This window comes from Zosterops lateralis (assembly GCF_965231275.1).
Source record: "Zosterops lateralis genome assembly, contig: HAP1_HAP1_SCAFFOLD_79, whole genome shotgun sequence".
NCBI classification, from domain to species: Eukaryota; Metazoa; Chordata; class Aves; order Passeriformes; family Zosteropidae; genus Zosterops; species Zosterops lateralis.
The window spans coordinates 43533-53632 of NW_028154594.1; the positions used below are offsets into that span (position 1 = coordinate 43533).

Sequence of the window (10100 nt, forward strand, 5' to 3'; positions counted from 1 at the left end):
GCTGCTCAGGCAGAGCCCGGCAGCTCCTGGCCCTGCAGGGCTGAGGCTTTTCCCCATTGCTGGGCACAGACTGGTGGAGCAGCACTGCTCAACACGGGGACACACAGAGGGAGCAGAAGCAGCTGCCTTTGTCCACCTGCACCTCCAGGGCCCAAACTGCGAGCAGACAGGGCTGGAAGAGCCTGGCAGGCTCCCTGTTTGCTGTGCTGCCCCACTTGTGCCCGGCCCAGCTCTGCGGGAGGCAGAGGGAGAACAAGGGGCAGCTCCCTGCCAGCCCCAGCCCAGGGACCCCTCCGGCCCCGGGCCCTGGGGCACTGTCAGCCCCTGCTGCTCCAGCCACGGCTTCTGCTGGCCCTGACAGCAACCACCAAACTGTGCCTGATCCCCAGGGAGCAGCAGCAGGGCCTGGATCTGATCCCTCACTCTGGGGCAGGGCTGGACAAACGACCCCCACAGCAGCAGCAGCACATGGAGCTGACTTTCAGCACAGCCCCTGCCACTGTTCCCTCCCGTGTGCAGGGGTGTCACAGCAGCCTGAGGCACCTGGGAGCCCTCAGGGCCAGCAGGGACTTGAGATGGCAGCCCTGGGCTCCTGGGGGTTGTGCAAGGAACAGAGGTGGGGACTCCCTCTCCATGTGGAGCTCCCAGATGGAAAAGGCTGCTGTGACCAGGTGTCTTAGTTTGAAAAGACAGGAGTCTGTAAAGGAAGGCAAAAGCCTCCTGTGAAGTGGGAAAGGTAAACCCCCTCCCTCCCTCCGAATTACCACAATTTCAAAATAAAAAAAAACAGCTCTCAGGCAAAGGTATGGGAATGGGAATAATAGTTATTTACTAGAAAAAACTAAAATAGAAAAAAAAGAACAACAAATGTAATTAGTACAAACAAAACTACTGATACAGTCAGAAAACCTGACACCCTGAGGAGTCAGGGTGTTGGTAAAAGTCCAGTTGGATGGTGGCTGTGCCTCCTGCAGTGGCAGATGAAATGCTGCTGAAGCAGAGATCCTGTAGAAGGGTATAGTTCTCTGTGAAGGTCTGGTGATAGAGTAGATGGGCCTGGTCCTCCTCTGGGAATCCAGCAGGGAAGAAGCTGCTTCTCTGGGAATCCAGCGAAGATGGCTGCTCCTCTGGGAATCCAGTGAAGAAAACTGGGGCCGATGGCTTAGACCAAGCTTATTTTATGCAGGTAGGAATGCTTGGTTCCTCCTTCTGGGTGGAGCATCTCACAATGGGATGATGTACCTTATCAGTCATGCAGTGAGTCACTTAATGGCCCATTAGCAGGAGACATCTCCCCGGAGGGAGACATTGTTCTTGGAAGAGATAAGATAACTGCCCCCCACCTCCAACAGATGGCAAATAGAATACATTCTTATCTCACAAATCCAGGACACCAGGCAGCTCCAGGGGCAGAGAAAGGAGGGTCTGGACACTGGATCTGTGCCAGTCCCACAGTCCTGGGCAGCAGCCACTGAGCCCCGGGGGAACAGAGGGCACAGCAAGAGGGACAAAACCAGGCAAGAGCAGAGCCTGGAGAGAGCCAGAGCTGGGAGCAGGAACAGCTGCTTCATTGCACTCTTGGAGAAAGCTCTTGGCTGCTTCAAAGGGCTCAAATGCAGGAAGGGCAGAGTGGGACACCAAACAATGCTCCTGCTTCCACACCCTCCCCTCTCAGTGTCCCAGAAGGAATTGCATGAACTGTATTCTTCTCTCTGTGTTGTCTCCTTCAGTGTGAGCAGCTCAGCACCGGGAGCTGAAGGAGCTGAAGCCTCAGGCCACAGGAGCTGAGCAAGAGGAGACTTTCAGAGCAAATGAATGCTGCTAATGTGGATCCAGCTGAATTCAGCAGATAAAATCATGGAATCTCAGAATCCTTTCTGCTGGGAAAGACCTCTGAGCTGATCCAGCCCAGGCAGTCCCCAGCAGTGTCCAGCCCAGCACTCAACCTGAAGTCCCAAAGGTCCCTGAAGTGCCAAGGCTGGACAGGAGGCCTGAGTGAGGCCTGAGCAACCGGCCCTGAGCCAAAGGTGCCTCTGGATGGACCTTCCAGCCAAAGGTTATCTTTGGATCTGCTCCCTAACGAAATATCCCTGATCATTAGCCTTGTGTTAGATGTATCCACTCATTAGTGAAACGTGTATTGACCTGTCTGTGTTTAGGAGACAGACAAGGCCATGAAATGTGACATCTGGCCTTGTTTGGGGCTGGATGGGCAAAGTCACCTCCCCTGGTTCCTCCTTGGGCCCTGGCCAGGCTTTGGGAGGAGCCAAGGAGGAGGATGAATCCAGATGTTGCCACCCTAGAAGTGCTGTCAGTTTGTTCATTCAGCACCACCAGAGCTGGGCCCTCTCCCAGCCAGGCTGGAGCCTCCCCTGTGGCTGGAGGAGCTGCAGGAATTCCCAGTGTCCGGGAGAGGCTCTGCAGCCCTTGGCTGTGACAGCTTCCCCCAGCTGATGTGTGGGTGTGGGTGCTGGGAAAGGCTGAGGGGAGCTGGGGATGGATCTTTCTCACTCCCTGCGGGCAATCCTTGGTGGGGATGGTTGGGTGCATTGCTGAGCTTCTCCTCCTGTGCTCCTTTGCTGCTTTGAGCTGCAGTAAATTACACTTGAGTTGGTCAATTCCTTCAGCTGGTGTCTGTGTCTTTGTGCTGACCCTGCCCACTGGTAAAACAACATTGGCATAGTCTGGCCAGATCACAACAAAATGTCACAATGTAAATGTAAATGTAAGTGTAAATGTAAGGAATCAGTCCCATCAGAAATTCTGGGATGGGAATACCTTCTCTAGACTTTGCTGGCTCTGGAGTGGGCTGAGGTCTGAGCACTGTGCAAGCCATGGGGGAGTCAGTTAAAAGAAGCTGAATCACTGGATGTGTTAAAATGCAGCCAAAGTTTGCACATGGAAAAAGGAAAAGAACTGGTGGGTTTGGAAGACAAAGCTGAATTTTGTTAAGAGCACATTGGAAACAGCACTAACAGAAGGGACAATTATTGTTGGAACACTCCCACGTGGAGTGACAGAAGAGGGTTTCAATCTTGAGTTCAGATGCATTTATGCAGGTGAAATAATATTAATGTAATAAACAACTATATACATATTTATAATATACTTAGTCTTCTATATGTGGTGAAACAGGGCCCCATCCTGCCTAAGTGAAATAATATTAATGTAATAAATAACTATATACATACTTATAATATACTTAGTCTTTTATATACTGGTGAAACAGAGCCCTGTCCTGCCTAAGTGTCACCTGGGAAGACAAAAACCCTCACTCCAAATGTCACCCCTTCCTCCTTGTTCTCCCCACTTTATACACTGCACATGATGTCCCATGGTCTGGGGTATCCCTGGGGTCACTTGGGGTCACCTGTCCTGGCTGTGTCCCCTCCCAAGCTCCCCCACAGCCCCAGCCCCTCCCCAGCATGGCCAGACAAGGGGCAGGGAAGGCCTTGGCTCTGTGTGAGCTCAGCAAGACCAAACCCATCTCTGTGTGATCAGCCTGTGCTCAGCACCCGGCCCTAGCAGTGTCCCAGTGCCAGCCTCTGTGGCATCGGTCCCCACAAGGGCTTTCCATGGCAATGGCCAGGCCAGGTGACCCAGGTGTGGTGTCCCAGGGAGGGCTGCCATGGAAACAGTGGCCAGCCCTGACCCTTTCTGTCTAGCTGAGCTGCCTTTGGCCCTGGCAGTGGCGTTTGCTGCTGGTCCCGCGGCGCCTGAGCAGCCAGCGCGGCACAGGGCAGGTGGCCATGGCACAGCCCCCAGCAAGGGATCTCCTCTGCCTCTGGGCACTGACACCAGCCCTGAGCAAGGGGCCCAGGCAGTGGGCTCAGGGCAGTGCCTGTGGCCACAGCCCCTTGCCATGGCCCAGGCCAGCTTGGCATGATGATCCACCCTCACTCCTGGCCCAGGCCAGCCCTGCACTGCCCTTCCCCACTGCCTGTCTGCATACAAGCACTTCCAGGCCTCTCTGCATTTCCCTTGCCCTCACTCTGGGCTCACTCACACACCTCCCAACAACCCACCTGCAGCTTGGAGCTGCAAGGAGTTCAAAGCTTGTCTGTCCTTCAGGAGTTGGTCTAATTCTGCCTTCAGCCAACTCTGGATTTGTGTTTATTGCAGAATTTCCTGTGTGTCTAAATAATTCCTTGCATGGTTCTACCTTGGGGAAGAGGAACCTCCTTGGTGGCACCTTGGCCTTGGCACACACTTGAGGAGATTGTCTGAAATTTAGCAGCTTTAGATTGCTACGTAGAGGAAGAAACCCCTCTGAGCACAGCCAGTTCTGCAAGCAAAGCAGGTCCCAGGTGAGCGATGGGAGACAGGATGGGGTTGGGGAATGTGGAGCAAGGTTGTCCACACTGCCTCAGAGCTCAAGGCACAGCTTCGCTGACCAGGACAGACCTGCTTGTGAGAGTCCCTGGATCAATATCAGTCACTGAATGCTGCAATCACCTCTTCTCTAAAGAGAACAGGAATACAATACATCCTTTCAAATAGAAATGTGTATTTCTTAGAAGCCCTTGGAAACTTTTTTCCATAACTGCAGTAGGAAACCTTCCTAATGAACTGCGCCAGACCAGAGGGAAATCAAGGCACAACCATGGTTTGTCAGGACTTGCTTGATCCTAATGAGCCCCGTGGTGCATTTGGTGCTGAGCCCTGGAACCTCAGGGCCTGAGAGGAGATTGCACAAACCTTTCCAGGAGTCAAAGTCAGAATAAAAACTCAAAAGGTCTTGAGGAATTATTGGGTCCCACTGAGGTCCATCCCCAACACAGGCTCCTCGTGGAGTCCTTGCAGTAGAGAATTAGAAGCCAGGATTGCACAAAAACTTCTCAGAGACTCAGCGTGGGAAGGAAAATCCAAAGTACCTTAAACACCTTGAGTATCTCAAAGCATTAATGAGCCCCACTGAGTGTCAATGCAAAGCTCCCAAGGGACTCATTAAAGCAGATAATTGGAGGCCAATTATCACACACAGCACTCAGATTCAGTGTCAAAAAGTAGTTCTTAATAAACTTTGAGTACTAAGAAGTGCTAATGAGCCCCACTGAGTGTTGTTACTGACTCAGAATCCCAAGGGACTTGTTAAAGTAGATAATTGGGGCCATGAGTGCACAAACCTCTCATAGAGTCAGTTTTAAAAGGGAAACTCCAAGTACCTTAAAATAACTAAAGTATCTTGAAGCATTAATGAGCCCCACTGAGTGTCATTACTGACAAAGCCTCTCAAGGGACTAATTACAGCAGATAATTGGATTGCACAGACCTCTCAGAGATTCCAAGGCAAATGCAAAACCCAAAGTCCTTTGAAAAACCTGTCATCACTGCCTGCAATTCTCTGCTCTGCCTGGGGCCTGGGGACACTTGCTCTCTCCTGTCCTTCAGTGGGCCCCATTAAAACTTCCAAAAACTTTGGAGTTGGATTCTGACTTGAAGTCCTTGAGAGGTTTCTTCATCTCCCTCTGATGTTCAGGGCTTCATCACCAAGCCCCAAGAAGGTCATTAAAGTCCTTGTGCTGTGTCTGTGCTGCTGAGCTGGGTTGCTGGGCTCCTGGCACAGAGGCAGCTCCTGGCAACCAAGAAGAGCTTAAAACCACATTTCTCTTGATGAGCAGCTCTTCTCCCAGCCCAGCAGGGCTGGGGCACTGCCTGCAGCCACCCCGGGCACAGCACACAGGCACAGAGAGCTTCAATCACTCAGGGCTGGGAAGGGGCTGACAAGTGCCTGGGGGAGAATCACTCCCAGCCCTTGGCACAGGAACCTCTGGCTGCAGGACAATGCAGCTGCAGCTCCTGCAGTCCTCTCCTAAAGCTGGAACATGCCAATGCCTACAGACACAGATCTGTGAGTACATTCTCTGCTTCTCTCCTGCGTGGAGCAGCCAGGGGTGCCCAGGGCTGTCCTGCAGAGCAGGGTCCTGTAGCCCAGGGTGCTGTGCTGGGGCTGGGACTCTGCTGCCTGCCAGGGACAGCTCTCAGCCAGCCCTGGGAGCTGCTCCCAGCACTGGGGGACAAGATCTGGGTGGAAGGAGACAGCTGGTAAGGCTTGGAAGGGTTCTTGTGTGGTGAAGATGCTCTGTTGTTCAGTTCTCCCAGCATGGCATTTAATTCCAGAACATTTCCATAGAGATTATCCAGGGAGGAAAGTGGAGCAGGGGCTGCATAAATAGAAAATTCCTGCTTTTTAATCTACTACTCTGTATTACTTAGATGGGAAATTGCATATAAATATTCACCTCTCAGTTCAGGTTGAGAAAAAAGAACCAAGCAATTTTCTCTCAGATCTTGAAAAAAACATGCATTGACAGAAATCAGCACAGGGTCCCTTGCAGGCAGCACCAGAATCACTTTTCCAGCCTCCTCAGGGTTGCTCTGAGGTTGCCATCAGAGCCTGCAGAGCCAGAGCTGCCCCTGGGCAGTGCCTGAGCTGGGAGGGCTCTGCAGGGCACAGCTGAGCCCCCAGGGCTGGGCTGGGCTCTGGCAGCACTGGCAGGGCCCAACCCTGGGCACAGGGAAGCAGCTGCAGGCAGGGACGGCTCCAGGCAGCAGAGCCCTAGGCAGGCAGTGGGGGGAAAGTGCCACCAAGCTGGGCTGGGATATTGAAAGTCCTCTCCAAACTGAACTATCCCATGATTACTCTTTTTACAGATCCCCGTGCCAAGACACCACAAATGTCCAACAGCAGCTCCATCAGCCACTTCCTCCTGCTGGCATTGGCAGACACGAGGCAGCTGCAGCTCCTGCACTTCTGCCTCTTCCTGGGCATCTCCCTGGCTGCCCTCCTGGCCAACGGCCTCGTCATCAGTGCCATAGTCTGCGGCCACCACCTGCACAGCCCCATGTTCTTCTTCCTGCTCCACCTGGCCCTCAGTGACCTGGGCTCCATCTGCACCACTGTCCCCAAAGCCATGCACAATTCCCTCTGGGACACCAGGAACATCTCCTATGCAGGTTGTGCAGTCCAACTATTTTTTTTTGTCTTTTTCATTGCAGCAGAATATTTCCTGCTGACCATCATGTGCTATGACCGCTACGTGTCCATCTGCAAACCCCTGCACTACGGGACCCTCCTGGGCAGCAGAGCTTGTGCCCACATGGCAGCAGCTGCCTGGGCCAGTGCCTTTCTCTATTCACTGCTGCACACAGCCAATACATTTTCCCTGCCCCTATGTCATGGCAATGCCCTGGGCCAGTTCTTCTGTGAAATCCCAGCGATCCTCAAGCTCTCCTGCTCACTCTCCAACCTCAGGGAACTTGGGCTTCTTGTTGTTAGTGTCTGTTTGGTATTTGGTTGTTTTGTGTTCATTGTTTTCTCCTATGTGCAGATTTTCAGGGCTGTGCTGAGGATCCCCTCTGAGCAGGGACGGCACAAAGCCTTTTCCACCTGCCTCCCTCACCTGGCCGTGGTCTCCCTGTTCCTCAGCACTGGCACATTTGTCTACCTGAAGCCTCTCTCCATTTCCTCCCCATCCCTGAATCTGGCCCTGTCAGTTCTTTACTCGGTGGTGACTCCAGCCCTGAACCCCCTCATCTACAGCCTGAGGAACCAGGAGCTCAAGGCTGCAGTGTGGAGACTGGGGACTGGATGTTATCAGAAATATTAAACTGCTGGCCAATTTCTGAAAATCACTTGTAATAAAATTTATCTTTGATATTTCTTGTTGGTTTGGTTGTGGGTTTTTTTCCCAGCATTTAGTATTTTTTAATCTTATCAACAAAGAAATGTCGTTGTTTGTACCATTTCTCATTTTATTTCTCTCCACCTCCCCTGTGGCCACACACTATGCCAATGAGGGGCTGCACTCTTGGTGGCTTTAAAGGAACTCAAAAATGTCCCAGCCAAGTTTTCTGCAGAGATGCCCCTTTTGTTCCCTTCTCTGCAGCTGCAGCAGCAATGTCTGTGTGCAGAGCTGGGGGCAGATCAGGGCTGGCACAGCAGCTGTGCCCAGAAGCAGCAGCCCTTGGTGCTGCCAGTGCTGCTGCCGTGGCCCTGCCCCGCTGCCCTCCTGGCCCTGGTGTTGCTGTAGGGCCTGAGGGTTCTCGGGGCCGGGCACAGGGCTGGGGGTAGCAGTGCCGGGGCTGCAACAGGGACAGGCCATGGGCACTGCTGGGGCAGCGCTGACGCCTCAGGGCAGGGCCTGGGGGCTCCAGGCTCCTTGCCCAGGCTCTCTCCAGAAGACGCCCAGGCCAATGCTCAGCACAGAAAAGCCCCGGGAGCAGCCCCAGGCTGGCCCTGGGCAGGCTGGGGGCAAACAGCAGGGCTGGGGCTCTGCAAGGGCCCTGGGGGAGACGGGAAGGAGCAGCAGAGCAGGGGCTGATCCATCCCCACTGCGCTGGACACCCCAGGGCAGCGTCCCAGAGCGTCCTCATGCACCTGCCAACAACATCCCCCCTGGGCAGCCCTGGCCTCTCCCCCAGCTCACACAGGGGCCGCATCCTTGCAGGCACAGACACGGCAGCACTGCCTCAGGAGCCCCTGTTTGCGCTGCCCAGAGCAGGCCTCAGCACCCCCATGCTGTTGGTGTGGGGAGATGAACCTGAGGGAGCACAAATGCCATCAGCCCCTGGGGCCAGGAAGGGCTGGGCCACAGCAGGGAAACCACTCAGCTTTGGCGTGGCCTCTCAAGTCACACAGAGAGTTTGTTCCCATCAGCTGTGAGTTTCCTGTGCCACTGCAGACGTTGTTGCTCAGAGCCAGGGCTGCCTGGCAGCCACCCCCAAACTGCCCTCAACATTTCCTTTGCTTCACCTTGGATTTCTTTACTCTTCCCTGCTACAAATGTCTTTCTGTGGCCTTCTCCTGTTCCCTCCCCTGCAAACAGCCCATCCCTGGTTGCCCTTTCCTCTCTGGCCCCACTCCCCATTGCAGTTCCTGAGTTGGCACCATGGGAACGTCCCTTGGGGAGCAGGATCATCCTCCAAGTGCTTCAGGAATTGTCTGCAGGCTCCTGCAGTGCCTGGGGCTGCTCCCTTGCCAGAGGCACCCCAGGCCAGGGGGGCACATCTGGGCTGCTGTGTCTGGCTCTGGGGCTCCTGTTGTGGGCCATGAGGAGGAGCTGCAGAGGCTCTGCAGGACTGACAGGATGGGCTTTGGGGCTGTCAGGAGAAGCTCAGGGACCTGGGCTGCTGCACCTTCTGAAGAGGAGGCCCAGGCCTCATCCTGACACTGCTGCAAGGCTGCTTTCAGAGAATCACACAATCAGCAAGGCTGGAAATGACCTTGGACATCATCAAGTCCAAGCTGTGCCCTGACACTGCCTTGTCTCCCCTTGAGCCTCCTCTTGTCCAGGAGAAACAAGCCCAGCTCCCTCAGCTGCTCCTCACAGGACTTGTGTTCCAGAGCCCTCCTCAGCCTTGTTCCCTTCTCTGGACACGCTCCAGCCCCTCCATGTTGTTCCTAAACTGGGGGGCCCAGAACTGCACACAGCACTCGAGGTGCTGCCTCAAGCAGTGCCCAGCACAGGGGAAGAATCTCTGCCCTGCTCCTGCTGGCCACACTGTTCCTGATCCATAGGAGTGCCAGGGCTTGGATGAGGGACATGGTGGGCAGGGCCTGGGGACAAAGTCGAATTTATGTCAGCCATGAAGAATGTCTTGGGTTTTCTAACAAAACAAACAATCAATCAAACAAACAAACAAACAAAAAAAAAAAAGGAAAAAAAAAAGGAAAAAAGTTTATTCTATTCCATTTTTTGGAACCTGGCTGGGGAGTTGTTTTTTCTTTATCTGTTGTATCTCCAGGAGGGAGGGTGCAAGTGCCTTTCTGATAACAAGCCCGCTGTTAAAACCGGGTGGGGCATTGATTCTTATCTCTGTTCACCCTCCCATTACCTCCATGGGGATCTCTTCTGTTAATGGGCCATTACAGCTCAGCAGTGACATTTAAAAAATATTTGGGGGATATTTTTCAGATATTTTGGTAACAGTGTAGGGATATTTGACAATAGTTTGGGAATGTTTTTTCTTGGGAGTATTTTGGGGACATTTTGAGAAGATTCCTTAATTATTTTAGGAACATTTCACAGACATTTTAGAAATGTTCTGTGAATTTTTTTGGGGGAATTAGGAATGTTTGGGGGATATTTTGATGAAGT

General features: G+C 53.3%; 1 pseudogene across 1 annotated transcript; it reads left to right on the top strand.

The window, feature by feature from the left end:
• The first annotated feature begins 6677 nt into the window (after positions 1-6677).
• LOC310923516 (olfactory receptor 14J1-like) lies at positions 6678-7629 on the top strand (annotated as a pseudogene). The gene has a single exon. The product of its transcript is annotated as an olfactory receptor 14J1-like (transcript).
• Positions 7630-10100: the final 2471 nt, after the last annotated feature.